The sequence below is a fragment of the Lepisosteus oculatus genome, chromosome 14 (genome assembly GCF_040954835.1).
Source record: "Lepisosteus oculatus isolate fLepOcu1 chromosome 14, fLepOcu1.hap2, whole genome shotgun sequence".
In the NCBI taxonomy this organism is placed as follows: domain Eukaryota; kingdom Metazoa; phylum Chordata; class Actinopteri; order Semionotiformes; family Lepisosteidae; genus Lepisosteus; species Lepisosteus oculatus.
This window is the reverse complement of record NC_090709.1, coordinates 52,082,062-52,109,474: the sequence shown is the minus strand read 5'-3', so window position 1 is coordinate 52,109,474 and position 27,413 is coordinate 52,082,062. Positions and strand designations below refer to the sequence as shown.

General features: G+C 54.3%; 25 non-coding genes across 25 annotated transcripts; 5 read left to right on the top strand and 20 right to left on the bottom strand.

Moving 5' to 3' along the window:
- Nucleotides 1-6,225: 6,225 nt before the first annotated feature.
- Nucleotides 6,226-6,298, bottom strand: trnav-aac (transfer RNA valine (anticodon AAC)). Its single transcript has one exon. It is a non-coding gene; the product is annotated as a tRNA-Val (tRNA).
- A 109-nt stretch (nt 6,299-6,407) lies between these two features.
- On the bottom strand, nt 6,408-6,480 carry trnaf-gaa (transfer RNA phenylalanine (anticodon GAA)). The gene has a single exon. It is a non-coding gene; the product is annotated as a tRNA-Phe (tRNA).
- Nucleotides 6,481-7,713: 1,233 nt separating this feature from the next.
- On the bottom strand, nt 7,714-7,786 carry trnav-cac (transfer RNA valine (anticodon CAC)). Its single transcript has one exon. It is a non-coding gene; the product is annotated as a tRNA-Val (tRNA).
- Nucleotides 7,787-8,472: 686 nt separating this feature from the next.
- Nucleotides 8,473-8,544, top strand: trnah-gug (transfer RNA histidin (anticodon GUG)). The gene has a single exon. It is a non-coding gene; the product is annotated as a tRNA-His (tRNA).
- Nucleotides 8,545-9,300: 756 nt separating this feature from the next.
- On the bottom strand, nt 9,301-9,373 carry trnaf-gaa (transfer RNA phenylalanine (anticodon GAA)). The gene has a single exon. It is a non-coding gene; the product is annotated as a tRNA-Phe (tRNA).
- A 1,024-nt stretch (nt 9,374-10,397) lies between these two features.
- trnad-guc (transfer RNA aspartic acid (anticodon GUC)) lies at nt 10,398-10,469 on the top strand. Its single transcript has one exon. It is a non-coding gene; the product is annotated as a tRNA-Asp (tRNA).
- Nucleotides 10,470-11,090: 621 nt separating this feature from the next.
- On the bottom strand, nt 11,091-11,163 carry trnav-cac (transfer RNA valine (anticodon CAC)). The gene has a single exon. It is a non-coding gene; the product is annotated as a tRNA-Val (tRNA).
- Nucleotides 11,164-12,503: 1,340 nt separating this feature from the next.
- trnav-aac (transfer RNA valine (anticodon AAC)) lies at nt 12,504-12,576 on the bottom strand. The gene has a single exon. It is a non-coding gene; the product is annotated as a tRNA-Val (tRNA).
- A 109-nt stretch (nt 12,577-12,685) lies between these two features.
- Nucleotides 12,686-12,758, bottom strand: trnaf-gaa (transfer RNA phenylalanine (anticodon GAA)). The gene has a single exon. It is a non-coding gene; the product is annotated as a tRNA-Phe (tRNA).
- Nucleotides 12,759-13,782: 1,024 nt separating this feature from the next.
- On the top strand, nt 13,783-13,854 carry trnad-guc (transfer RNA aspartic acid (anticodon GUC)). The gene has a single exon. It is a non-coding gene; the product is annotated as a tRNA-Asp (tRNA).
- Nucleotides 13,855-14,475: 621 nt separating this feature from the next.
- trnav-cac (transfer RNA valine (anticodon CAC)) lies at nt 14,476-14,548 on the bottom strand. The gene has a single exon. It is a non-coding gene; the product is annotated as a tRNA-Val (tRNA).
- Nucleotides 14,549-15,888: 1,340 nt separating this feature from the next.
- trnav-aac (transfer RNA valine (anticodon AAC)) lies at nt 15,889-15,961 on the bottom strand. Its single transcript has one exon. It is a non-coding gene; the product is annotated as a tRNA-Val (tRNA).
- A 109-nt stretch (nt 15,962-16,070) lies between these two features.
- Nucleotides 16,071-16,143, bottom strand: trnaf-gaa (transfer RNA phenylalanine (anticodon GAA)). The gene has a single exon. It is a non-coding gene; the product is annotated as a tRNA-Phe (tRNA).
- Nucleotides 16,144-17,376: 1,233 nt separating this feature from the next.
- trnav-cac (transfer RNA valine (anticodon CAC)) lies at nt 17,377-17,449 on the bottom strand. The gene has a single exon. It is a non-coding gene; the product is annotated as a tRNA-Val (tRNA).
- A 686-nt stretch (nt 17,450-18,135) lies between these two features.
- On the top strand, nt 18,136-18,207 carry trnay-gua (transfer RNA tyrosine (anticodon GUA)). Its single transcript has one exon. It is a non-coding gene; the product is annotated as a tRNA-Tyr (tRNA).
- Nucleotides 18,208-18,781: 574 nt separating this feature from the next.
- Nucleotides 18,782-18,854, bottom strand: trnav-aac (transfer RNA valine (anticodon AAC)). The gene has a single exon. It is a non-coding gene; the product is annotated as a tRNA-Val (tRNA).
- A 109-nt stretch (nt 18,855-18,963) lies between these two features.
- trnaf-gaa (transfer RNA phenylalanine (anticodon GAA)) lies at nt 18,964-19,036 on the bottom strand. The gene has a single exon. It is a non-coding gene; the product is annotated as a tRNA-Phe (tRNA).
- Nucleotides 19,037-20,060: 1,024 nt separating this feature from the next.
- trnad-guc (transfer RNA aspartic acid (anticodon GUC)) lies at nt 20,061-20,132 on the top strand. The gene has a single exon. It is a non-coding gene; the product is annotated as a tRNA-Asp (tRNA).
- Nucleotides 20,133-20,753: 621 nt separating this feature from the next.
- trnav-cac (transfer RNA valine (anticodon CAC)) lies at nt 20,754-20,826 on the bottom strand. The gene has a single exon. It is a non-coding gene; the product is annotated as a tRNA-Val (tRNA).
- A 1,340-nt stretch (nt 20,827-22,166) lies between these two features.
- Nucleotides 22,167-22,239, bottom strand: trnav-aac (transfer RNA valine (anticodon AAC)). Its single transcript has one exon. It is a non-coding gene; the product is annotated as a tRNA-Val (tRNA).
- Nucleotides 22,240-22,348: 109 nt separating this feature from the next.
- Nucleotides 22,349-22,421, bottom strand: trnaf-gaa (transfer RNA phenylalanine (anticodon GAA)). The gene has a single exon. It is a non-coding gene; the product is annotated as a tRNA-Phe (tRNA).
- A 1,233-nt stretch (nt 22,422-23,654) lies between these two features.
- Nucleotides 23,655-23,727, bottom strand: trnav-cac (transfer RNA valine (anticodon CAC)). The gene has a single exon. It is a non-coding gene; the product is annotated as a tRNA-Val (tRNA).
- Nucleotides 23,728-25,059: 1,332 nt separating this feature from the next.
- trnav-aac (transfer RNA valine (anticodon AAC)) lies at nt 25,060-25,132 on the bottom strand. The gene has a single exon. It is a non-coding gene; the product is annotated as a tRNA-Val (tRNA).
- Nucleotides 25,133-25,241: 109 nt separating this feature from the next.
- Nucleotides 25,242-25,314, bottom strand: trnaf-gaa (transfer RNA phenylalanine (anticodon GAA)). The gene has a single exon. It is a non-coding gene; the product is annotated as a tRNA-Phe (tRNA).
- Nucleotides 25,315-27,029: 1,715 nt separating this feature from the next.
- On the bottom strand, nt 27,030-27,102 carry trnav-cac (transfer RNA valine (anticodon CAC)). Its single transcript has one exon. It is a non-coding gene; the product is annotated as a tRNA-Val (tRNA).
- Nucleotides 27,103-27,413: the final 311 nt, after the last annotated feature.

The window sequence follows — 27,413 nt, the reverse complement described above, 5'->3', positions numbered from 1 at the left end:
AGGACACGTTTTTAAGAACTGCCCTCACGCCTATGCCAATAAACTCAAAATGAGAAAGGATGAGGCAGTGCTTGCTTCAGCCAAACCGGCCCGAAAATCCAAAGCAAACAACAAGTCAAACAAAGAACCCTTGTTGGACAAAGACTCTCAGCCTCCAGCCAGGATCAGTCCTGCTGTGGCTCCGGGGCCGGTGGAAGAGAGATCCACTACGCCCCCACAACTGCAGACTGCACCAGACAAGCACGAGGGTTTGAAAACCCCCGAGAACAGCGAGGACCCCTCCCCCACTCCTGCTCCTCAGAACGAGGGCCAGTGTGGGGTCCCCCAGTGGAGCGGGTCCAGCGAGGATACCCAGGATTCAGCGGAGCTGCTTTTCTCAGACTCTGCAAGTGCTAGAGATGTCCTCCTCTCCTCCATCCAGTCCATCACGGAGGATCTGCAGCAGCTGGTGGGTGAGAGGAAAGAGGAGACTGGTGAATCGGCTGCACCCCTTTCCCCCTCAGTGCTCCCAGGAGCTGGACTTGAGGAAAAGGAAAAATGACTCTGTTTTCTCCCCGAGCGAGGAGGAAGGAGAGCATGGTGATGGGGACAGCTGGAACCCCTGCACCCCTCCCTCTACCCCCTTCCTTGAAATGGACTCCGTGAACGCTTTTACTGCTGCCACCCTGATGAAGGCTCATTCAGAGGATGGCTGGCAGGAAATTGGTAAGAAGAAAAAGAAAAAGAAGTAAATCAAGAGAGGTATAAAAGCTTTGAAGATAGGTGGGATAAAGGGCCTTCTGTTTGGTCAGGGGACAATAACAACAGAACCTCTGGCATGGCCATTCTTTTCAAAGGATGGGCATTCAAATTGAAAAGTATTCAGAGGGTCATAGATGGCAGGTTGCTGTGTGTGGATGTGGAATGGGGGACCGTTAACCTGCGGCTAATCAATGTGTATTGCCCTACTAACGTGGGAGGAAGGGTGGAGCTACTCAAGGCACTCTCTCCCCTATTGTTATGTAGCACAGACGTGATAGTGGGAGGGGATTTTAATTGTATCTTAAAGCATACAGACAGGCAGTCTAGCTCTCCGATAAAATTGGATTCCAGCTCACTGGCCCTGCAAAACTTAGTTCAAGACTTTAAACTCTCAGACACATATAGATGTATATATCCCACAACAGCAGGATATACATGGTCAGGGAGGAATAGCAGCTCCAGAATTGACTATTGCTTTGTCTCAGAGAGAGTGAAAGTTTTTGGGGTCGCTCTTCAGCCTGTCTTCTTCTCAGATCATCAGGCTTTAGGGTGTAGAGTGGAACTCCAGGGCGGGACTGTCTTTGGCCCAGGCCTCTGGAAACTCAACACAAAGCTGCTAGAGAACGAGGGGGTAGTATCCCGCTACAAGGAGAAACTATCACAGTGGCTGTCCTTGCAGTGTCTGTACGGGTCAGTAGGAGAGTGGTGGGAGGAGGTGAAGGTGAGGACAAGGGCCTTTTTCATGGCTGAGGGAAGGAAGGCTGCTGCCAGACGGAGAGGAGTGCTAGCCAGGAAACAGAGGCAGCTGCAGCGTCTCTACACGAGACAGTGGCTTGGATGTGCTCGAGGATATCACCCTTTTAAAAAAGGACATCCGGAGCATAGCGGAAGAAAGTAGTCGAGGAGTGCTGTTAAGAAGCTGAGTGCAGTTCTCGGAAGAAAATGAGAAGTGTACTTGCTTCTTTTTCAGGAAAGTGGTAGGCTCCAAGTCTGTCATGGAAAGTGTAGTTGATGAGGAGGGAAGAGAGAGTACAGAGCTGAGTGCTATCCTCTCCTGCATCGAGGCCTTCTTGTCACGGACGTCCAAGGGGACTAACCGTGGGGAGCAGGAGGGCGGAAAAAGACCCATATGCGTAGCGGCGAGACGGGAAAAAGGCCCAGGCTCATTAGTGCAAAGAGTTCAGGAATGCCGTATAGAAACCTGTGCGCCCTGGTGCTAGGCGGGTCTCAGGACATCCGAACGTCAGTGCTGAGCGAGGACAGAGTGCAAGACCCTGAAATATTTAGCCCAAGGGAAAGAGAGGGACAGGAAGGACAGCAGACCAGAAACTAGGGACAGGACAGAGAATACCGCCCTCTGGCTGCAGAGGGCGTGACACTTCTACTCAAGACTGTACAACTCTACAGAGGTAAAGGATGAAGAAATTCATTTTTTTACCTCAAAGCTAGAAAATGTTTTGAGTGAAGAAGATAGGGAAGTACTTGAGGGGGATTTGACAGTAGAAGAGCTGAGAGGCTATGGAGAGCTTCAGAAGGGGAAAACTCCATGTGCTGACAGGCTAAAGGGGTTTCTGCTTTTACTACTTGCACTAATGAAGGCAAAAAAAAAGCCAATCGATGTGAACGAACGGCACTTTACAGAGGAGTACTGCCTGACTGGATCGTTGATGAACAACAGAGGCCACTCCGACCTCTTCTCGGTTTTCTTCAATGACTTACTAAGGATCTTCTTCACATTCGACCATGCAGGGGAAGCCAGGTACACCAAAGCAAACGCATGAAAGTGCATTTCAAGCAGAGACCAGGAGGGACTTGTTTACACCGAGAGTGGGCGGAGAATGGAACAATGCGCCCAGCCCTGTTGCTGGAGCCGATTCTTGATGAGCTCTTGGGCTCACTAAGAGGCCCCCACTGGATGCTAATCTTTCTGTTGTTCTTGCAGGTCCTGCGCTGCTTTTGAGCCGACAGAGCTCGTCCTGGTCTGTCGGCACAGCCCAATTGCGAATGATCTGCTCCGTGTACAGAAGGAACGTGCGTTTGGTACAAGAGTGCATGAAGGCACCGGAAATACATTGGCAACAAATGACCGGTCGCTCAAGACCTCTGTGAAGTACAGGAGCGTGCAAAACGATGCTGTTTCCGCCCAGTCTCGAACCGGGGACTTTTCAGGTTTCAGCGTCACTTTAGGAAGGGGGTGCTGCAGAGAGGAACAGAGGGCTCCATGAAACAAAACGCTGAAACAAGAAAGGGAAGCGTCACTTTAGGAAGGGGGTGCTGCAGAGAGGAACAGAGGGCTCCATGAAACAAAACGCTGAAACCCGGGATCGAACCAGGGACCTTTAAATCTTCAGTCTAACACTCTCCACACCCACCTGCTCCAGCCTTCCTGTGTTGCGGCATGAGCGCACCAAGAGGAGCGGGAGAGTGTTGCAGGAACGTCACTCAGAAGGAAAGCCACCCAGGTGCGCCCTCTGAGCTCTGTCCAGCGCATCTTCCTCGCATGGACTCCTGCCTGCGACGGGCAGGAAACAATTAGCAAGAACAGAACGACACCCCATGGGTGTCTCATGACCGCACCTTAGGTTGTGACACGTGCAGGTGTGAGGGGTTGCCGGGCTACTTTGGAGCAGAGCTTGGGCGGAGGGGGGGCGGGAAAGCAGACAAAGAGGTGACACCTCAAGGTCTGCACGATCACAGCTCTCCGACGCCCCAGGCTTCCGCTCGATAAGCTACTGGACACACCCGCCCCTCCTCACACAGACCGTGGAAAAGCCCCCGAGTGGGAGGGCTCTCTCTTCCTCCCAGGAGCTCTTGGACACGACCCACAGACAGGGGGGGGGGGGAGCTGCCGCCTGCAAACACGGCTCCAGGCAGGACTCCACTCCGCAGGAGCCGCAGAGCAGAGGAGATGGGGGCAGCTTAGCTCCTGTGCAGAGACCTGAGCTGTTGTTGCTGTGGATGCTGTCTTTTCTGTTCTCGGGGTAGGACATCAGGAAGCACATTGAAGCGCTGCGACATGCACTGTACAGATCCCGCCACTACTGGGCCCGATTTCCCCGGATCGAAACCGGGCTGAAACAGGCCTGTTTCGTTTGTTGCCACGCACACTGTTTGGGGATTCGCCTAGCGCTCTGATCGAAAAGACCCACTCACCTCTTAGTGTGGCGGGATCTGCACAGTGGATGTCGCAGCGCATCCTGCTTTCACTTCAATGCACGTCCTGATGTAACCCGGTCTCCCGCGTGACAGGTGGGGATACTCGCCACTATACTAACGAGGAAGACATCGCTCTCTGCTTAGTGTGCAAAACACTTACTTGCAGCATTGTGGGTGCTGTGGTTTAAATGCTATTGGTTTGTGAACAGAATACCCCTATCCCAGTGCATTGTGCCACATTAAATAAACGCACGAGAAAAAGAGATTCAGAACGCAAAGCTGTGTCAGTGTTCTGTGTAAAAAATCGGTTTGAACATCATGGGAGCTGTTTTTAATAAGCTGCTGAGTAAAGAATATTTTAATCTTCCTGCTGTCAGTAGTATTGTGCATATAGTTGACCCTTACCTGAATGAAAACAGGACGTAAAGAAAGGGTTTCAGAATTCAGACAAAGCTTTATTTGCGTGCTTACAGTCTGAGTAATTGGAGACTGCACTATTCTGTTGCCTATAGTCATATACGGGTTTTTCGCATGAAGCCGTATTGAACAGTATTTCTCGCGTTGTGATCTTGTGTATACAGCGGTCCCCCAGGTTCCAGTTAGTGCGTAATTACGCATCGATGAAAAACCGGAGGTTTAAAAAAAGATAATTAGCTCACTGATACTTTGATGTAGAGGCTGTGGAAATATCCACATGTCGTGGTCTTTAAAATGTATTTGGTTTGAAGGCGTTCTGTGCTTCCGTTGCGAAGATATGGAAAAAATAATATTCGTGATTGGTCACAAAAATGTCATATAAACGAAAAAGTAAAGGCTGAGAAAGCATTCACAATGTATTTTATACACAAAGCAAGTATTCTCGCGATTCTAAGAGGTTTCGTGTAAACGCTACAGGCGTGCCAAAATCGTTTTCGAACTTCAAGCTAACTTTACTCCGGTGGACCTTTCGCGTGTGAGGCGAACGTGATAAGCACTACACTACGGAAACGGTGGTAAGACGTGCCCAGCGGCCCAGCGCTGAGCTTCGCCAATGCGATTCAGCTGCTTCCAGTGCCTTTATTGGAGTGCGCTGATGGACCGTGCTCTCTCTCCAGAGACCAGCACGCCTGTCATGGACGGAGCAGGAAAGGCGGCGCCACATTCTACAGCCCTCTCCACGCAATCGACGAAATCGGGCTACTGAAGTGGAGAAAATCGCCTCTCCAGAAAGTGCAAATATCATCTTGGAGACTATAAATCCTATTGCCGAAGGTCAGCCCTGTCTACCAGAGTAACCCTCCCACAGCGATGATCAGCTCGTCTCACACGCGAGAAGTTTCGGTTGGAAACAAGCGCCCCCTCTTCTCGCACGTTTTGCACGTTCGAGTAGTTTTAATGCGGCTCTTTCGTACACGGTGCTGATCTTTTGGAAAGCAGGAGGCAAAACCGAGTCGAACCGCCTGGGTGAAAACCAGGAACCCTAACCGCTAGACTATATGGCAGCGAACAACCATGCTGTTCCCGGCATCATGCAAGCAAACTACATAAATATGAGAAAACACGCAAGAGAGTTGTCACTCAGAGTGTCGAAGGGTCGATGTATACTGGGGCTCAGTTGAAATGCAACGTCAGGACTTTTACGAATTATGTCACACGAAGAGAGCACAGCCCTTTCCGCCCTGCCGCGTGTGTCTCGGTAACTCGCTGTGATCGTATAGTGGTCAGTACTTTGCGTTGTGGCCGCAACAACCCCGGTTCGAATCCGGGTCACGACAGAATAGGGGCGTCTGCTTTTACTACTCGCACGAATGAAGGCAAAAAAAAGCCAATCGACGTGAACGAACGGCGCTTTACAGAGGAGTACTGCCTGACTGGATCGTTGATGAACGACAGAGGCCACTCCGACCTCTTCTCGGTTTTCTTCAATGACTTACTAAGGATCTTCTTCACATTCGCCCATGCAGGGGAAGCCAGTTACACCAAAGCAAACGCAGGAAAGTGCATTTCAAGCAGAGACAAGGAGGGACTTGTTTACACCGAGAGTGGGCGGAGAATGGAACAATGCGCCCAGCCCTGTTGCTGGAGCCGATTCTTGATGAGCTCTTGGGCTCACTAAGAGGCCCCCGCTGGATGCTAATCTTTCTGTTGTTCTTGCAGGTCCTGCGCTGCTTTTGAGCCGACAGAGCTCGACCTGGTCTGTCGGCACAGCCCAATTGCAAATGATCGGCTCCGCGTACAGAAGGAACGTGCGTTTGGTACAAGAGTGCACGAAGGCACCGGAAATACATTGGGAACAAATGACCGGTCGCTCAAGACCTCTGTGAAGTACAGGAGCGTGCAAAACGAGGCTGTTTCCGCCCGGTCTCGAACCGGGGACCTTTCGCGTGTTAGGCGAACGTGATAGCCGCTACACTACGGAAACCTGAAGGGACTGCTGCTGGTGTCTCGCTTGCGTTTCGGGCTGAGAAAGGGACGCGTCACTTTAGGCAGGTGGCGCTGGAGAGAGGAACAAAGGGCGCGATGAAACAAAATGCCGAAACCCGGGATCGAACCAGGGACCTTTAGATCTTCAGTCTAACGCTCTCCCAACTGAGCTATTTCGGCAGGGCGCAAAGCCCACAGCCACCTGCTCCAGCCTTCCTGTGTTGTGGCATGAGCGCACCAAGAGTAGCGGGAGAGTGTTGCAGGAACGTCACTCAGAAGGAAAGCCACCCAGCTGCGCCCTCTGAGCTCTGTCCAGCGCATCTTCCTCGCATGGACTCCTGCCTGCGACGGGCAGGAAACAATTAGCAAGAACAGAACGACACCCCATGGGTGTCTCATGACCGCACCTTAGGTTGTGACACGTGCAGGTGTGAGGGGTTGCCGGGCTACTTTGGAGCAGAGCTTGGGCGGAGGGGGGGCGGGAAAGCAGACAAAGAGGTGACACCTCAAGGTCTGCACGATCACAGCTCTCCGCCGCCCCAGGCTTCCGCTCGATAAGCTACTGGACACACCCGCCCCTCCTCACACAGACCGTGTAAAAGCCCCCGAGTGGGAGGGCTCGCTCTTCCTCCCAGGAGCTCTTGGACACGACGCCCTGACAGGGCGCGGGGAGCCGCCGCCTGCAAACACGGCTCCAGGCAGGACTCCACTCCGCAGGAGCCGCAGAGCAGAGGAGATGAGGGCAGCTTAGCTCCTGTGCAGAGACCTGAGCTGTTGTTGCTGTGGATGCTGTCTTTTCTGCACTCGGGGTAGGAGTGAATGTTGAGTTGCCCTTAGAAATGAAGCAGAGCACTTCAACGGCACGGGTGTGTGTGTGTGTGCGCCCTGGTGATTCTGGGAGACAGATCGAACCTGGGCTAAAAGAGAGGGGGCTTAGCCCTCTTCCATTTGCTAGTTCAAAGTTGTACAACCCCTTTGTATCTGCTAGGCGGCGCAGTCGTCGTGCACAAAGAACACTTTGAAAAGCGTCAAAGGCAAGTCATTCCGAGTTGGTCGTTTGTGTTTTCCGTTCAGACGCGAAATGCTGACATGATCTCTCGGCTCCTCGGTTGTCATTTCTGCTCCGTAAAGGAATCACAGCACGCGTCGGCTTCCAGCACGGTGGGTCGGGACACGATGCCGGGGGTCGGAGAGAGCGATGTCTTCCTCGTTAGTATAGGACCTGTCACCTGTCCCCACCTGTCACGCGGGAGACTGGGGTGCATCAGGACGCGCCTTGAAGTGAAAGCAGGATGCGCTGTGACATGCACTGTGCAGATCCCGCCACACTAAGAGGTGGGTCCAGTGGGTCTGTTCGATCACAGCGCTAGGCAAATCCCCAATCCCCTTTTGTGCCTGGCGACAAAAGATGTCTGTTTCCGCCCGGTTTCGAACCGGGGACCTTTCGCGTGTGAGGCGAACGTGATAACCACTACACTACGGAAACGGTGGTAAGACGTGCCCAGCGGCCCAGCCCTGAGCTTCGCCAATGCGATTCAGCTGCTTCCAGTGCCTTTATTGGAGTGCGCTGATGGACCGTGCTCTCTCTCCAGAGACCAGCACGCCTGTCATGGACGGAGCAGGAAAGGCGGCACCACATTCTACAGCCCTCTCCACGCAATCGACGAAATCGGGCTACTGAAGTGGAGAAAATCGCCTCTCCAGAAAGTGCAAATATCATCTTGGAGACTATAAATCCTATTGCCGAAGGTCAGCCCTGCCTACCAGAGTAACCCTCCCACAGCGATGATCAGCTCGTCTCACACGCGAGAAGTTTCGGTTGGAAACAAGCGCCCCCTCTTCTCGCACGTTTTGCACGTTCGAGTAGTTTTAATGCGGCTCTTTCGTACACGGTGCTGATCTTTTGGAAAGCAGGAGGCAAAACCGAGTCGAACCGCCTGGGTGAAAACCAGGAACCCTAACCGCTAGACTATATGGCAGCGAACAACCATGCTGTTCCCGGCATCATGCAAGCAAACTACATAAATATGAGAAAACACGCAAGAGAGTTGTCACTCAGAGTGTTGAAGGGTCGATGTATACTGGGGCTCAGTTGAAATGCAACGTCAGGACTTTTCTGAATTATGTCACACGAAGAGAGCACAGCCCTTTCCGCGTGTGTCTCGGTAACTCGCTGTGATCGTATAGTGGTCAGTACTTTGCGTTGTGGCCGCAACAACCCCGGTTCGAATCCGGGTCACGGCAGAATAGGGGCGTCTGCTTTTACTACTCGCACGAATGAAGGCAAAAAAAAGCCAATCGACGTGAACGAACGGCGCTTTACAGAGGAGTACTGCCTGACTGGATCGTTGATGAACGACAGAGGCTACTCCGACCTCTTCTCGGTTTTCTTCAATGACTTACTAAGGATCTTCTTCACATTCGCCCATGCAGGGGAAGCCAGTTACACCAAAGCAAATGCAGGAAAGTGCATTTCAAGCAGAGACCAGGAGGGACTTGTTTACACCGAGAGTGGGCGGAGAATGGAACAATGCGCCCAGCCCTGTTGCTGGAGCCGATTCTTGATGAGCTCTTGGGCTCACTAAGAGGCCCCCGCTGGATGCTAATCTTTCTGTTGTTCTTGCAGGTCCTGCGCTGCTTTTGAGCCGACAGAGCTCGACCTGGTCTGTCGGCACAGCCCAATTGCAAATGATCGGCTCCGCGTACAGAAGGAACGTGCGTTTGGTACAAGAGTGCACGAAGGCACCGGAAATACATTGGGAACAAATGACCGGTCGCTCAAGACCTCTGTGAAGTACAGGAGCGTGCAAAACGAGGCTGTTTCCGCCCAGTCTCGAACCGGGGACCTTTCGCGTGTTTGGCGAACGTGATAGCCGCTACACTACGGAAACCTGTAGGAACTGCTGCTGGTGTCTCGCTTGCGTTTCGGGCTGAGAAAGGGACGCGTCACTTTAGGCAGGTGGCGCTGGAGAGAGGAACAAAGGGCGCGATGAAACAAAATGCCAAAACCCGGGATCGAACCAGGGACCTTTAGATCTTCAGTCTAACGCTCTCCCAACTGAGCTATTTCGGCAGTGCGCAAAGCCCACAGCCACCTGCTCCAGCCTTCCTGTGTTGTGGCATGAGCGCACCAAGAGTAGCGGGAGAGTGTTGCAGGAACGTCACTCAGAAGGAAAGCCACCCAGCTGCGCCCTCTGAGCTCTGTCCAGCGCATCTTCCTCGCATGGACTCCTGCCTGCGACGGGCAGGAAACAATTAGCAAGAACAGAACGACACCCCATGGGTGTCTCATGACCGCACCTTAGGTTGTGACACGTGCAGGTGTGAGGGGTTGCCGGGCTACTTTGGAGCAGAGCTTGGGCGGAGGGGGGGCGGGAAAGCAGACAAAGAGGTGACACCTCAAGGTCTGCACGATCACAGCTCTCCGCCGCCCCAGGCTTCCGCTCGATAAGCTACTGGACACACCCGCCCCTCCTCACACAGACCGTGTAAAAGCCCCCGAGTGGGAGGGCTCGCTCTTCCTCCCAGGAGCTCTTGGACACGACGCCCAGACAGGGCGCGGGGAGCCGCCGCCTGCAAACACGGCTCCAGGCAGGACTCCACTCCGCAGGAGCCGCAGAGCAGAGGAGATGAGGGCAGCTTAGCTCCTGTGCAGAGACCTGAGCTGTTGTTGCTGTGGATGCTGTCTTTTCTGCACTCGGGGTAGGAGTGAATGTTGAGTTGCCCTTAGAAATGAAGCAGAGCACTTCAACGGCACGGGTGTGTGTGTGTGTGCGCCCTGGTGATTCTGGGAGACAGATCGAACCTGGGCTAAAAGAGAGGGGGCTTAGCCCTCTTCCATTTGCTAGTTCAAAGTTTTACAACCCCTTTGTATCTGCTAGGCGGCGCAGTCGTCGTGCACAAAGAACACTTTGAAAAGCGTCAAAGGCAAGTCATTCCGAGTTGGTCGTTTGTGTTTTCCGTTCAGACGCGAAATGCTGACATGATCTCTCGGCTCCTCGGTTGTCATTTCTGCTCCGTAAAGGGATCACAGCACGCGTCGGCTTCCAGCATGCTGGGTCGGGACACGATGCCGGGGGTTGGAGAGAGCGATGTCTTCCTCGTTAGTATAGTGGCAAGTATCCCCGCCTGTCACGCGGGAGACCGGGGTTCGATTCCCCGACGGGGAGTAGCTTTTCTTTCACCTCCTTAGAGAAATGACTGCCTTTCACTTCTCTGTTTTCTTTCACAGCGTCGTGCACCTTTTCATTGCTCTCGCTTTCAGAGCCTCCGCACGGCAGTCGACTCGACATCAGGAAGCACATTGAAGTGAAAGCAGGAAGCGCTGCGACATGCACTGTGCAGATCCCGCCACACTAAGAGGTGAGTGGGTCTGTTCGATGCACAAAGAACGCTTTGAGAAGCGTCAAAGGCAAGTCATTCCGAGTTGGTCGTTTGTGTTTTCCGTTCAGACGCGAAATGCTGAAATGATCTCTCGGCTCCTCGGTTGTCATTTCTGCTCCGTAAAGGAATCACAGCACGCGTCGGCTTCCAGCACGGTGGGTCGGGACACGATGCCGGGGGTCGGAGAGAGCGATGTCTTCCTCGTTAGTATAGGACCTGTCACCTGTCCCCACCTGTCACGCGGGAGACTGGGGTGCATCAGGACGCGCCTTGAAGTGAAAGCAGGATGCGCTGTGACATGCACTGTGCAGATCCCGCCACACTAAGAGGTGGGTCCAGTGGGTCTGTTCGATCACAGCGCTAGGCGAATCCCCAATCCCCTTTTGTGCCTGGCGACAAAAGATGTCTGTTTCCGCCCGGTTTCGAACCGGGGACCTTTCGCGTGTGAGGCGAACGTTATAACCACTACACTACGGAAACGGTGGTAAGACGTGCCCAGCGGCCCAGCGCTGAGCTTCGCTAATGCGATTTAGCTGCTTCCAGTGCCTTTATTGGAGTGCGCTGATGAACCGTGCTCTCTCTCCAGAGACCAGCACGCCTGTCATGGACGGAGCAGGAAAGGCGGCGCCACATTCTACAGCCCTCTCCACGCAATCGACGAAATCGGGCTACTGAAGTGGAGAAAATCGCCTCTCCAGAAAGTACAAATATCATCTTGGAGACTATCAATCCTATTGCCAAAGGTCAGCCCTGTCTACCAGAGTAACCCTCCCACAGCGATGATCAGCTCGTCTCACACGCGAGAAGTTTCGGTTGGAAACAAGCGCCCCCTCTTCTCGCACGTTTTGCACGTTCGAGTAGTTTTAATGCGGCTCTTTCGTACACGGTGCTGATCTTTTGAAAAGCAGGAGGCAAAACCGAGTCGAACCGCCTGGGTGAAAACCAGGAACCCTAACCGCTAGACTATATGGCAGCGAACAACCATGCTGTTCCCGGCATCATGCAAGCAAACTACATAAATATGAGAAAACACGCAAGAGAGTTGTCACTCAGAGTGTCGAAGGGTCGATGTATACTGGGGCTCAGTTGAAATGCAACGTCAGGACTTTTCCGAACTATGTCACACGAAGAGAGCACAGCCCTTTCCACCCTGCCGCGTGTGTCTCGGTAACTCGCTGTGATCGAATAGTGGTCAGTATTGTGCGTTGTGGCCGCAACAACCCCGGTTCGAATCCGGGTCACGGCAGAATAGGGGCGTCTGCTTTTACTACTCGCACGAATGAAGGCAAAAAAAAGCCAATCGACGTGAACGAACGGCGCTTTACAGAGGAGTACTGCCTGACTGGATCGTTGATGAACGACAGAGGCCACTCCGACCTCTTCTCGGTTTTCTTCAATGACTTACTAAGGATCTTCTTCACATTCGCCCATGCAGGGGAAGCCAGTTACACCAAAGCAAACGCAGGAAAGTGCATTTCAAGCAGAGACCAGGAGGGACTTGTTTACACCGAGAGTGGGCGGAGAATGGAACAATGCGCCCAGCCCTGTTGCTGGAGCCGATTCTTGATGAGCTCTTGGGCTCACTAAGAGGCCCCCGCTGGATGCTAATCTTTCTGTTGTTCTTGCAGGTCCTGCGCTGCTTTTGAGCCGACAGAGCTCGACCTGGTCTGTCGGCACAGCCCAATTGCAAATGATCGGCTCCGCGTACAGAAGGAACGTGCGTTTGGTACAAGAGTGCACGAAGGCACCGGAAATACATTGGGAACAAATGACCGGTCGCTCAAGACCTCTGTGAAGTACAGGAGCGTGCAAAACGAGGCTGTTTCCGCCCGGTCTCGAACCGGGGACCTTTCGCGTGTTAGGCGAACGTGATAGCCGCTACACTACGGAAACCTGTAGGGACTGCTGCTGGTGTCTCGCTTGCGTTTCGGGCTGAGAAAGGGACGCGTCACTTTAGGCAGGTGGCGCTGGAGAGAGGAACAAAGGGCGCGATGAAACAAAATGCCAAAACCCGGGATCGAACCAGGGACCTTTAGATCTTCAGTCTAACGCTCTCCCAACTGAGCTATTTCGGCAGTGCGCAAAGCCCACAGCCACCTGCTCCAGCCTTCCTGTGTTGTGGCATGAGCGCACCAAGAGTAGCGGGAGAGTGTTGCAGGAACGTCACTCAGAAGGAAAGCCACCCAGCTGCGCCCTCTGAGCTCTGTCCAGCGCATCTTCCTCGCATGGACTCCTGCCTGCGACGGGCAGGAAACAATTAGCAAGAACAGAACGACACCCCATGGGTGTCTCATGACCGCACCTTAGGTTGTGACACGTGCAGGTGTGAGGGGTTGCCGGGCTACTTTGGAGCAGAGCTTGGGCGGAGGGGGGGCGGGAAAGCAGACAAAGAGGTGACACCTCAAGGTCTGCACGATCACAGCTCTCCGCCGCCCCAGGCTTCCGCTCGATAAGCTACTGGACACACCCGCCCCTCCTCACACAGACCGTGTAAAAGCCCCCGAGTGGGAGGGCTCGCTCTTCCTCCCAGGAGCTCTTGGACACGACGCCCAGACAGGGCGCGGGGAGCCGCCGCCTGCAAACACGGCTCCAGGCAGGACTCCACTCCGCAGGAGCCGCAGAGCAGAGGAGATGAGGGCAGCTTAGCTCCTGTGCAGAGACCTGAGCTGTTGTTGCTGTGGATGCTGTCTTTTCTGCACTCGGGGTAGGAGTGAATGTTGAGTTGCCCTTAGAAATGAAGCAGAGCACTTCAACGGCACGGGTGTGTGTGTGTGTGCGCCCTGGTGATTCTGGGAGACAGATCGAACCTGGGCTAAAAGAGAGGGGGCTTAGCCCTCTTCCATTTGCTAGTTCAAAGTTTTACAACCCCTTTGTATCTGCTAGGCGGCGCAGTCGTCGTGCACAAAGAACACTTTGAAAAGCGTCAAAGGCAAGTCATTCCGAGTTGGTCGTTTGTGTTTTCCGTTCAGACGCGAAATGCTGACATGATCTCTCGGCTCCTCGGTTGTCATTTCTGCTCCGTAAAGGGATCACAGCACGCGTCGGCTTCCAGCATGCTGGGTCGGGACACGATGCCGGGGGTTGGAGAGAGCGATGTCTTCCTCGTTAGTATAGTGGCAAGTATCCCCGCCTGTCACGCGGGAGACCGGGGTTCGATTCCCCGACGGGGAGTAGCTTTTCTTTCACCTCCTTAGAGAAATGACTGCCTTTCACTTCTCTGTTTTCTTTCACAGCGTCGTGCACCTTTTCATTGCTCTCGCTTTCAGAGCCTCCGCACGGCAGTCGACTCGACATCAGGAAGCACATTGAAGTGAAAGCAGGAAGCGCTGCGACATGCACTGTGCAGATCCCGCCACACTAAGAGGTGAGTGGGTCTGTTCGATGCACAAAGAACGCTTTGAGAAGCGTCAAAGGCAAGTCATTCCGAGTTGGTCGTTTGTGTTTTCCGTTCAGACGCGAAATGCTGAAATGATCTCTCGGCTCCTCGGTTGTCATTTCTGCTCCGTAAAGGAATCACAGCACGCGTCGGCTTCCAGCACGGTGGGTCGGGACACGATGCCGGGGGTCGGAGAGAGCGATGTCTTCCTCGTTAGTATAGGACCTGTCACCTGTCCCCACCTGTCACGCGGGAGACTGGGGTGCATCAGGACGCGCCTTGAAGTGAAAGCAGGATGCGCTGTGACATGCACTGTGCAGATCCCGCCACACTAAGAGGTGGGTCCAGTGGGTCTGTTCGATCACAGCGCTAGGCGAATCCCCAATCCCCTTTTGTGCCTGGCGACAAAAGATGTCTGTTTCCGCCCGGTTTCGAACCGGGGACCTTTCGCGTGTGAGGCGAACGTTATAACCACTACACTACGGAAACGGTGGTAAGACGTGCCCAGCGGCCCAGCGCTGAGCTTCGCTAATGCGATTTAGCTGCTTCCAGTGCCTTTATTGGAGTGCGCTGATGAACCGTGCTCTCTCTCCAGAGACCAGCACGCCTGTCATGGACGGAGCAGGAAAGGCGGCGCCACATTCTACAGCCCTCTCCACGCAATCGACGAAATCGGGCTACTGAAGTGGAGAAAATCGCCTCTCCAGAAAGTACAAATATCATCTTGGAGACTATCAATCCTATTGCCAAAGGTCAGCCCTGTCTACCAGAGTAACCCTCCCACAGCGATGATCAGCTCGTCTCACACGCGAGAAGTTTCGGTTGGAAACAAGCGCCCCCTCTTCTCGCACGTTTTGCACGTTCGAGTAGTTTTAATGCGGCTCTTTCGTACACGGTGCTGATCTTTTGAAAAGCAGGAGGCAAAACCGAGTCGAACCGCCTGGGTGAAAACCAGGAACCCTAACCGCTAGACTATATGGCAGCGAACAACCATGCTGTTCCCGGCATCATGCAAGCAAACTACATAAATATGAGAAAACACGCAAGAGAGTTGTCACTCAGAGTGTCGAAGGGTCGATGTATACTGGGGCTCAGTTGAAATGCAACGTCAGGACTTTTCCGAACTATGTCACACGAAGAGAGCACAGCCCTTTCCACCCTGCCGCGTGTGTCTCGGTAACTCGCTGTGATCGAATAGTGGTCAGTATTGTGCGTTGTGGCCGCAACAACCCCGGTTCGAATCCGGGTCACGGCAGAATAGGGGCGTCTGCTTTTACTACTCGCACGAATGAAGGCAAAAAAAAGCCAATCGACGTGAACGAACGGCGCTTTACAGAGGAGTACTGCCTGACTGGATCGTTGATGAACGACAGAGGCCACTCCGACCTCTTCTCGGTTTTCTTCAATGACTTACTAAGGATCTTCTTCACATTCGCCCATGCAGGGGAAGCCAGTTACACCAAAGCAAACGCAGGAAAGTGCATTTCAAGCAGAGACCAGGAGGGACTTGTTTACACCGAGAGTGGGCGGAGAATGGAACAATGCGCCCAGCCCTGTTGCTGGAGCCGATTCTTGATGAGCTCTTGGGCTCACTAAGAGGCCCCCGCTGGATGCTAATCTTTCTGTTGTTCTTGCAGGTCCTGCGCTGCTTTTGAGCCGACAGAGCTCGACCTGGTCTGTCGGCACAGCCCAATTGCAAATGATCGGCTCCGCGTACAGAAGGAACGTGCGTTTGGTACAAGAGTGCACGAAGGCACCGGAAATACATTGGGAACAAATGACCGGTCGCTCAAGACCTCTGTGAAGTACAGGAGCGTGCAAAACGAGGCTGTTTCCGCCCGGTCTCGAACCGGGGACCTTTCGCGTGTTAGGCGAACGTGATAGCCGCTACACTACGGAAACCTGTAGGGACTGCTGCTGGTGTCTCGCTTGCGTTTCGGGCTGAGAAAGGGACGCGTCACTTTAGGCAGGTGGCGCTGGAGAGAGGAACAAAGGGCGCGATGAAACAAAATGCCGAAACCCGGGATCGAACCAGGGACCTTTAGATCTTCAGTCTAACGCTCTCCCAACTGAGCTATTTCGGCAGGGCGCAAAGCCCACAGCCACCTGCTCCAGCCTTCCTGTGTTGTGGCATGAGCGCACCAAGAGTAGCGGGAGAGTGTTGCAGGAACGTCACTCAGAAGGAAAGCCACCCAGCTGCGCCCTCTGAGCTCTGTCCAGCGCATCTTCCTCGCATGGACTCCTGCCTGCGACGGGCAGGAAACAATTAGCAAGAACAGAACGACACCCCATGGGTGTCTCATGACCGCACCTTAGGTTGTGACACGTGCAGGTGTGAGGGGTTGCCGGGCTACTTTGGAGCAGAGCTTGGGCGGAGGGGGGGCGGGAAAGCAGACAAAGAGGTGACACCTCAAGGTCTGCACGATCACAGCTCTCCGCCGCCCCAGGCTTCCGCTCGATAAGCTACTGGACACACCCGCCCCTCCTCACACAGACCGTGTAAAAGCCCCCGAGTGGGAGGGCTCGCTCTTCCTCCCAGGAGCTCTTGGACACGACGCCCTGACAGGGCGCGGGGAGCCGCCGCCTGCAAACACGGCTCCAGGCAGGACTCCACTCCGCAGGAGCCGCAGAGCAGAGGAGATGAGGGCAGCTTAGCTCCTGTGCAGAGACCTGAGCTGTTGTTGCTGTGGATGCTGTCTTTTCTGCACTCGGGGTAGGAGTGAATGTTGAGTTGCCCTTAGAAATGAAGCAGAGCACTTCAACGGCACGGGTGTGTGTGTGTGTGCGCCCTGGTGATTCTGGGAGACAGATCGAACCTGGGCTAAAAGAGAGGGGGCTTAGCCCTCTTCCATTTGCTAGTTCAAAGTTGTACAACCCCTTTGTATCTGCTAGGCGGCGCAGTCGTCGTGCACAAAGAACACTTTGAAAAGCGTCAAAGGCAAGTCATTCCGAGTTGGTCGTTTGTGTTTTCCGTTCAGACGCGAAATGCTGACATGATCTCTCGGCTCCTCGGTTGTCATTTCTGCTCCGTAAAGGAATCACAGCACGCGTCGGCTTCCAGCACGGTGGGTCGGGACACGATGCCGGGGGTCGGAGAGAGCGATGTCTTCCTCGTTAGTATAGGACCTGTCACCTGTCCCCACCTGTCACGCGGGAGACTGGGGTGCATCAGGACGCGCCTTGAAGTGAAAGCAGGATGCGCTGTGACATGCACTGTGCAGATCCCGCCACACTAAGAGGTGGGTCCAGTGGGTCTGTTCGATCACAGCGCTAGGCAAATCCCCAATCCCCTTTTGTGCCTGGCGACAAAAGATGTCTGTTTCCGCCCGGTTTCGAACCGGGGACCTTTCGCGTGTGAGGCGAACGTGATAACCACTACACTACGGAAACGGTGGTAAGACGTGCCCAGCGGCCCAGCCCTGAGCTTCGCCAATGCGATTCAGCTGCTTCCAGTGCCTTTATTGGAGTGCGCTGATGGACCGTGCTCTCTCTCCAGAGACCAGCACGCCTGTCATGGACGGAGCAGGAAAGGCGGCGCCACATTCTACAGCCCTCTCCACGCAATCGACGAAATCGGGCTACTGAAGTGGAGAAAATCGCCTCTCCAGAAAGTGCAAATATCATCTTGGAGACTATAAATCCTATTGCCGAAGGTCAGCCCTGCCTACCAGAGTAACCCTCCCACAGCGATGATCAGCTCGTCTCACACGCGAGAAGTTTCGGTTGGAAACAAGCGCCCCCTCTTCTCGCACGTTTTGCACGTTCGAGTAGTTTTAATGCGGCTCTTTCGTACACGGTGCTGATCTTTTGGAAAGCAGGAGGCAAAACCGAGTCGAACCGCCTGGGTGAAAACCAGGAACCCTAACCGCTAGACTATATGGCAGCGAACAACCATGCTGTTCCCGGCATCATGCAAGCAAACTACATAAATATGAGAAAACACGCAAGAGAGTTGTCACTCAGAGTGTTGAAGGGTCGATGTATACTGGGGCTCAGTTGAAATGCAACGTCAGGACTTTTCTGAATTATGTCACACGAAGAGAGCACAGCCCTTTCCGCGTGTGTCTCGGTAACTCGCTGTGATCGTATAGTGGTCAGTACTTTGCGTTGTAGCCGCAACAACCCCGGTTCGAATCCGGGTCACGGCAGAATAGGGGCGTCTGCTTTTACTACTCGCACGAATGAAGGCAAAAAAAAGCCAATCGACGTGAACGAACGGCGCTTTACAGAGGAGTACTGCCTGACTGGATCGTTGATGAACGACAGAGGCTACTCCGACCTCTTCTCGGTTTTCTTCAATGACTTACTAAGGATCTTCTTCACATTCGCCCATGCAGGGGAAGCCAGTTACACCAAAGCAAATGCAGGAAAGTGCATTTCAAGCAGAGACCAGGAGGGACTTGTTTACACCGAGAGTGGGCGGAGAATGGAACAATGCGCCCAGCCCTGTTGCTGGAGCCGATTCTTGATGAGCTCTTGGGCTCACTAAGAGGCCCCCGCTGGATGCTAATCTTTCTGTTGTTCTTGCAGGTCCTGCGCTGCTTTTGAGCCGACAGAGCTCGACCTGGTCTGTCGGCACAGCCCAATTGCAAATGATCGGCTCCGCGTACAGAAGGAACGTGCGTTTGGTACAAGAGTGCACGAAGGCACCGGAAATACATTGGGAACAAATGACCGGTCGCTCAAGACCTCTGTGAAGTACAGGAGCGTGCAAAACGAGGCTGTTTCCGCCCAGTCTCGAACCGGGGACCTTTCGCGTGTTAGGCGAACGTGATAGCCGCTACACTACGGAAACCTGTAGGAACTGCTGCTGGTGTCTCGCTTGCGTTTCGGGCTGAGAAAGGGACGCGTCACTTTAGGCAGGTGGCGCTGGAGAGAGGAACAAAGGGCGCGATGAAACAAAATGCCGAAACCCGGGATCGAACCAGGGACCTTTAGATCTTCAGTCTAACGCTCTCCCAACTGAGCTATTTCGGCAGTGCGCAAAGCCCACAGCCACCTGCTCCAGCCTTCCTGTGTTGTGGCATGAGCGCACCAAGAGTAGCGGGAGAGTGTTGCAGGAACGTCACTCAGAAGGAAAGCCACCCAGCTGCGCCCTCTGAGCTCTGTCCAGCGCATCTTCCTCGCATGGACTCCTGCCTGCGACGGGCAGGAAACAATTAGCAAGAACAGAACGACACCCCATGGGTGTCTCATGACCGCACCTTAGGTTGTGACACGTGCAGGTGTGAGGGGTTGCCGGGCTACTTTGGAGCAGAGCTTGGGCGGAGGGGGGGCGGGAAAGCAGACAAAGAGGTGACACCTCAAGGTCTGCACGATCACAGCTCTCCGCCGCCCCAGGCTTCCGCTCGATAAGCTACTGGACACACCCGCCCCTCCTCACACAGACCGTGTAAAAGCCCCCGAGTGGGAGGGCTCGCTCTTCCTCCCAGGAGCTCTTGGACACGACGCCCAGACAGGGCGCGGGGAGCCGCCGCCTGCAAACACGGCTCCAGGCAGGACTCCACTCCGCAGGAGCCGCAGAGCAGAGGAGATGAGGGCAGCTTAGCTCCTGTGCAGAGACCTGAGCTGTTGTTGCTGTGGATGCTGTCTTTTCTGCACTCGGGGTAGGAGTGAATGTTGAGTTGCCCTTAGAAATGAAGCAGAGCACTTCAACGGCACGGGTGTGTGTGTGTGTGCGCCCTGGTGATTCTGGGAGACAGATCGAACCTGGGCTAAAAGAGAGGGGGCTTAGCCCTCTTCCATTTGCTAGTTCAAAGTTTTACAACCCCTTTGTATCTGCTAGGCGGCGCAGTCGTCGTGCACAAAGAACACTTTGAAAAGCGTCAAAGGCAAGTCATTCCGAGTTGGTCGTTTGTGTTTTCCGTTCAGACGCGAAATGCTGACATGATCTCTCGGCTCCTCGGTTGTCATTTCTGCTCCGTAAAGGGATCACAGCACGCGTCGGCTTCCAGCATGCTGGGTCGGGACACGATGCCGGGGGTTGGAGAGAGCGATGTCTTCCTCGTTAGTATAGTGGCAAGTATCCCCGCCTGTCACGCGGGAGACCGGGGTTCGATTCCCCGACGGGGAGTAGCTTTTCTTTCACCTCCTTAGAGAAATGACTGCCTTTCACTTCTCTGTTTTCTTTCACAGCGTCGTGCACCTTTTCATTGCTCTCGCTTTCAGAGCCTCCGCACGGCAGTCGACTCGACATCAGGAAGCACATTGAAGTGAAAGCAGGAAGCGCTGCGACATGCACTGTGCAGATCCCGCCACACTAAGAGGTGAGTGGGTCTGTTCGATGCACAAAGAACGCTTTGAGAAGCGTCAAAGGCAAGTCATTCCGAGTTGGTCGTTTGTGTTTTCCGTTCAGACGCGAAATGCTGAAATGATCTCTCGGCTCCTCGGTTGTCATTTCTGCTCCGTAAAGGAATCACAGCACGCGTCGGCTTCCAGCACGGTGGGTCGGGACACGATGCCGGGGGTCGGAGAGAGCGATGTCTTCCTCGTTAGTATAGGACCTGTCACCTGTCCCCACCTGTCACGCGGGAGACTGGGGTGCATCAGGACGCGCCTTGAAGTGAAAGCAGGATGCGCTGTGACATGCACTGTGCAGATCCCGCCACACTAAGAGGTGGGTCCAGTGGGTCTGTTCGATCACAGCGCTAGGCGAATCCCCAATCCCCTTTTGTGCCTGGCGACAAAAGATGTCTGTTTCCGCCCGGTTTCGAACCGGGGACCTTTCGCGTGTGAGGCGAACGTTATAACCACTACACTACGGAAACGGTGGTAAGACGTGCCCAGCGGCCCAGCGCTGAGCTTCGCTAATGCGATTTAGCTGCTTCCAGTGCCTTTATTGGAGTGCGCTGATGAACCGTGCTCTCTCTCCAGAGACCAGCACGCCTGTCATGGACGGAGCAGGAAAGGCGGCGCCACATTCTACAGCCCTCTCCACGCAATCGACGAAATCGGGCTACTGAAGTGGAGAAAATCGCCTCTCCAGAAAGTACAAATATCATCTTGGAGACTATCAATCCTATTGCCAAAGGTCAGCCCTGTCTACCAGAGTAACCCTCCCACAGCGATGATCAGCTCGTCTCACACGCGAGAAGTTTCGGTTGGAAACAAGCGCCCCCTCTTCTCGCACGTTTTGCATGTTCGAGTAGTTTTAATGCGGCTCTTTCGTACACGGTGCTGATCTTTTGAAAAGCAGGAGGCAAAACCGAGTCGAACCGCCTGGGTGAAAACCAGGAACCCTAACCGCTAGACTATATGGCAGCGAACAACCATGCTGTTCCCGGCATCATGCAAGCAAACTACATAAATATGAGAAAACACGCAAGAGAGTTGTCACTCAGAGTGTCGAAGGGTCGATGTATACTGGGGCTCAGTTGAAATGCAACGTCAGGACTTTTCCGAACTATGTCACACGAAGAGAGCACAGCCCTTTCCACCCTGCCGCGTGTGTCTCGGTAACTCGCTGTGATCGAATAGTGGTCAGTATTTTGCGTTGTGGCCGCAACAACCCCGGTTCGAATCCGGGTCACGGCAGAATAGGGGCGTCTGCTTTTACTACTCGCACGAATGAAGGCAAAAAAAAGCCAATCGACGTGAACGAACGGCGCTTTACAGAGGAGTACTGCCTGACTGGATCGTTGATGAACGACAGAGGCCACTCCGACCTCTTCTCGGTTTTCTTCAATGACTTACTAAGGATCTTCTTCACATTCGCCCATGCAGGGGAAGCCAGTTACACCAAAGCAAACGCAGGAAAGTGCATTTCAAGCAGAGACCAGGAGGGACTTGTTTACACCGAGAGTGGGCGGAGAATGGAACAATGCGCCCAGCCCTGTTGCTGGAGCCGATTCTTGATGAGCTCTTGGGCTCACTAAGAGGCCCCCGCTGGATGCTAATCTTTCTGTTGTTCTTGCAGGTCCTGCGCTGCTTTTGAGCCGACAGAGCTCGACCTGGTCTGTCGGCACAGCCCAATTGCAAATGATCGGCTCCGCGTACAGAAGGAACGTGCGTTTGGTACAAGAGTGCACGAAGGCACCGGAAATACATTGGGAACAAATGACCGGTCGCTCAAGACCTCTGTGAAGTACAGGAGCGTGCAAAACGAGGCTGTTTCCGCCCGGTCTCGAACCGGGGACCTTTCGCGTGTTAGGCGAACGTGATAGCCGCTACACTACGGAAACCTGTAGGGACTGCTGCTGGTGTCTCGCTTGCGTTTCGGGCTGAGAAAGGGACGCGTCACTTTAGGCAGGTGGCGCTGGAGAGAGGAACAAAGGGCGCGATGAAACAAAATGCCGAAACCCGGGATCGAACCAGGGACCTTTAGATCTTCAGTCTAACGCTCTCCCAACTGAGCTATTTCGGCAGGGCGCAAAGCCCACAGCCACCTGCTCCAGCCTTCCTGTGTTGTGGCATGAGCGCACCAAGAGTAGCGGGAGAGTGTTGCAGGAACGTCACTCAGAAGGAAAGCCACCCAGCTGCGCCCTCTGAGCTCTGTCCAGCGCATCTTCCTCGCATGGACTCCTGCCTGCGACGGGCAGGAAACAATTAGCAAGAACAGAACGACACCCCATGGGTGTCTCATGACCGCACCTTAGGTTGTGACACGTGCAGGTGTGAGGGGTTGCCGGGCTACTTTGGAGCAGAGCTTGGGCGGAGGGGGGGCGGGAAAGCAGACAAAGAGGTGACACCTCAAGGTCTGCACGATCACAGCTCTCCGCCGCCCCAGGCTTCCGCTCGATAAGCTACTGGACACACCCGCCCCTCCTCACACAGACCGTGTAAAAGCCCCCGAGTGGGAGGGCTCGCTCTTCCTCCCAGGAGCTCTTGGACACGACGCCCTGACAGGGCGCGGGGAGCCGCCGCCTGCAAACACGGCTCCAGGCAGGACTCCACTCCGCAGGAGCCGCAGAGCAGAGGAGATGAGGGCAGCTTAGCTCCTGTGCAGAGACCTGAGCTGTTGTTGCTGTGGATGCTGTCTTTTCTGCACTCGGGGTAGGAGTGAATGTTGAGTTGCCCTTAGAAATGAAGCAGAGCACTTCAACGGCACGGGTGTGTGTGTGTGTGCGCCCTGGTGATTCTGGGAGACAGATCGAACCTGGGCTAAAAGAGAGGGGGCTTAGCCCTCTTCCATTTGCTAGTTCAAAGTTGTACAACCCCTTTGTATCTGCTAGGCGGCGCAGTCGTCGTACACAAAGAACACTTTGAAAAGCGTCAAAGGCAAGTCATTCCGAGTTGGTCGTTTGTGTTTTCCGTTCAGACGCTAAATGCTGACATGATCTCTCGGCTCCTCGGTTGTCATTTCTGCTCCGTAAAGGAATCACAGCACGCGTCGGCTTCCAGCACGGTGGGTCGGGACACGATGCCGGGGGTCGGAGAGAGCGATGTCTTCCTCGTTAGTATAGGACCTGTCACCTGTCCCCACCTGTCACGCGGGAGACTGGGGTGCATCAGGACGCGCCTTGAAGTGAAAGCAGGATGCGCTGTGACATGCACTGTGCAGATCCCGCCACACTAAGAGGTGGGTCCAGTGGGTCTGTTCGATCACAGCGCTAGGCAAATCCCCAATCCCCTTTTGTGCCTGGCGACAAAAGATGTCTGTTTCCGCCCGGTTTCGAACCGGGGACCTTTCGCGTGTGAGGCGAACGTGATAACCACTACACTACGGAAACGGTGGTAAGACGTGCCCAGCGGCCCAGCCCTGAGCTTCGCCAATGCGATTCAGCTGCTTCCAGTGCCTTTATTGGAGTGCGCTGATGGACCGTGCTCTCTCTCCAGAGACCAGCACGCCTGTCATGGACGGAGCAGGAAAGGCGGCGCCACATTCTACAGCCCTCTCCACGCAATCGACGAAATCGGGCTACTGAAGTGGAGAAAATCGCCTCTCCAGAAAGTGCAAATATCATCTTGGAGACTATAAATCCTATTGCCGAAGGTCAGCCCTGCCTACCAGAGTAACCCTCCCACAGCGATGATCAGCTCGTCTCACACGCGAGAAGTTTCGGTTGGAAACAAGCGCCCCCTCTTCTCGCACGTTTTGCACGTTCGAGTAGTTTTAATGCGGCTCTTTCGTACACGGTGCTGATCTTTTGGAAAGCAGGAGGCAAAACCGAGTCGAACCGCCTGGGTGAAAACCAGGAACCCTAACCGCTAGACTATATGGCAGCGAACAACCATGCTGTTCCCGGCATCAAGCAAGCAAACTACATAAATATGAGAAAACACGCAAGAGAGTTGTCACTCAGAGTGTCGAAGGGTCGATGTATACTGGGGCTCAGTTGAAATGCAACGTCAGGACTTTTCTGAATTATGTCACACGAAGAGAGCACAGCCCTTTCCGCGTGTGTCTCGGTAACTCGCTGTGATCATATAGTGGTCAGTACTTTGCGTTGTGGCCGCAACAACCCCGGTTCGAATCCGGGTCACGGCAGAATAGGGGCGTCTGCTTTTACTACTCGCACGAATGAAGGCAAAAAAAAGCCAATCGACGTGAACGAACGGCGCTTTACAGAGGAGTACTGCCTGACTGGATCGTTGATGAACGACAGAGGCTACTCCGACCTCTTCTCGGTTTTCTTCAATGACTTACTAAGGATCTTCTTCACATTCGCCCATGCAGGGGAAGCCAGTTACACCAAAGCAAACGCAGGAAAGTGCATTTCAAGCAGAGACCAGGAGGGACTTGTTTACACCGAGAGTGGGCGGAGAATGGAACAATGCGCCCAGCCCTGTTGCTGGAGCCGATTCTTGATGAGCTCTTGGGCTCACTAAGAGGCCCCCGCTGGATGCTAATCTTTCTGTTGTTCTTGCAGGTCCTGCGCTGCTTTTGAGCCGACAGAGCTCGACCTGGTCTGTCGGCACAGCCCAATTGCAAATGATCGGCTCCGCGTACAGAAGGAACGTGCGTTTGGTACAAGAGTGCACGAAGGCACCGGAAATACATTGGGAACAAATGACCGGTCGCTCAAGACCTCTGTGAAGTACAGGAGCGTGCAAAACAAGGCTGTTTCCGCCCGGTCTCGAACCAGGGACCTTTCGCGTGTTAGGCGAACGTGATAGCCGCTACACTACGGAAACCTGAAGGAACTGCTGCTGGTGTCTCGCTTGCGTTTCGGGCTGAGAAAGGGACGCGTCACTTTAGGCAGGTGGCGCTGGAGAGAGGAACAAAGGGCGCGATGAAACAAAATGCCGAAACCCGGGATCGAACCAGGGACCTTTAGATCTTCAGTCTAACGCTCTCCCAACTGAGCTATTTCGGCAGTGCGCAAAGCCCACAGCCACCTGCTCCAGCCTTCCTGTGTTGTGGCATGAGCGCACCAAGAGTAGCGGGAGAGTGTTGCAGGAACGTCACTCAGAAGGAAAGCCACCCAGCTGCGCCCTCTGAGCTCTGTCCAGCGCATCTTCCTCGCATGGACTCCTGCCTGCGACGGGCAGGAAACAATTAGCAAGAACAGAACGACACCCCATGGGTGTCTCATGACCGCACCTTAGGTTGTGACACGTGCAGGTGTGAGGGGTTGCCGGGCTACTTTGGAGCAGAGCTTGGGCGGAGGGGGGGCGGGAAAGCAGACAAAGAGGTGACACCTCAAGGTCTGCACGATCACAGCTCTCCGCCGCCCCAGGCTTCCGCTCGATAAGCTACTGGACACACCCGCCCCTTCTCACACAGACCGTGGAAAAGCCCCCGAGTGGGAGGGCTCTCTCTTCCTCCCAGGAGCTCTTGGACACGACGCCCAGACAGGGCGCGGGGAGCCGCCGCCTGCAAACACGGCTCCAGGCAGGACCCCACTCCACAGGAGCCGCAGAGCAGAGGAGATGAGGGCAGCTTAGCTCCTGTGCAGAGACCTGAGCTGTTGTTGCTGTGGATGCTGTCTTTTCTGCACTCGGGGTAGGAGTGAATGTTGAGTTGCCCTTAGAAATGAAGCAGAGCACTTCAACGGCACGGGTGTGTGTGTGTGCGCCCTGGTGATTCTGGGAGACAGATCGAACCTGGGCTAAAAGAGAGGGGGCTTAGCCCTCTTCCATTTGCTAGTTCAAAGTTGTACAACCCCTTTGTATCTGCTAGGCGGCGCAGTCGTCGTGCACAAAGAACACTTTGAAAAGCGTCAAAGGCAAGTCATTCCGAGTTGGTCGTTTGTGTTTTCCGTTCAGACGCGAAATGCTGACATGATCTCTCGGCTCCTCGGTTGTCATTTCTGCTCCGTAAAGGGATCACAGCACGCGTCGGCTTCCAGCATGCTGGGTCGGGACACGATGCCGGGGGTTGGAGAGAGCGATGTCTTCCTTGTTAGTATAGTGGCAAGTATCCCCGCCTGTCACGCGGGAGATCGGGGTTTGATTCCCCGATGGGGAGTAGCTTTTCTTTCACCTCCTTAGAGAAATGACTGCCTTTCACTTCTCTGTTTTCTTTCACAGCGTCGTGCACCTTTTCATTGCTCTCGCTTTCAGAGCCTCCGCACGGCAGTCGACTCGACATCAGGAAGCACATTGAAGTGAAAGCAGGAAGCGCTGCGACATGCACTGTGCAGATCCCGCCACACTAAGAGGTGAGTGGGTCTGTTCGATGCACAAAGAACGCTTTGAGAAGCGTCAAAGGCAAGTCATTCCGAGTTGGTCGTTTGTGTTTTCCGTTCAGACGCGATATGCTGAAATGATCTCTCGGCTCCTCGGTTGTCATTTCTGCTCCGTAAAGGAATCACAGCACGCGTCGGCTTCCAGCACGGTGGGTCGGGACACGATGCCGGGGGTCGGAGAGAGCGATGTCTTCCTCGTTAGTATAGGACCTGTCACCTGTCCCCACCTGTCACGTGGGAGACTGGGGTGCATCAGGAAGCGCCTTGAAGTGAAAGCAGGATGCGCTGTGACATGCACTGTGCAGATCCCGCCACACTAAGAGGTGGGTCCAGTGGGTCTGTTCGATCACAGCGCTAGGCGAATCCCCAATCCCCTTTTGTGCCTGGCGACAAAAGATGTCTGTTTCCGCCCGGTTTCGAACCGGGGACCTTTCGCGTGTGAGGCGAACGTGATAACCACTACACTACGGAAATGGTGGTACGACGTACCCAGCGGCCCAGCCCTGAGCTTCGCCAATGCGATTCAGCTGCTTCCAGTGCCTTTATTGGAGTGCGCTGATGGACCGTGCTCTCTCTCCAGAGACCAGCACGCCTGTCATGGACGGAGCAGGAAAGGCGGCGCCACATTCTACAGCCCTCTCCACGCAATCGACGAAATCGGGCTACTGAAGTGGAGAAAATCGCCTCTCCAGAAAGTGCAAATATCATCTTGGAGACTATAAATCCTATTGCCGAAGGTCAGCCCTGTCTACCAGAGTAACCCTCCCACAGCGATGATCAGCTCG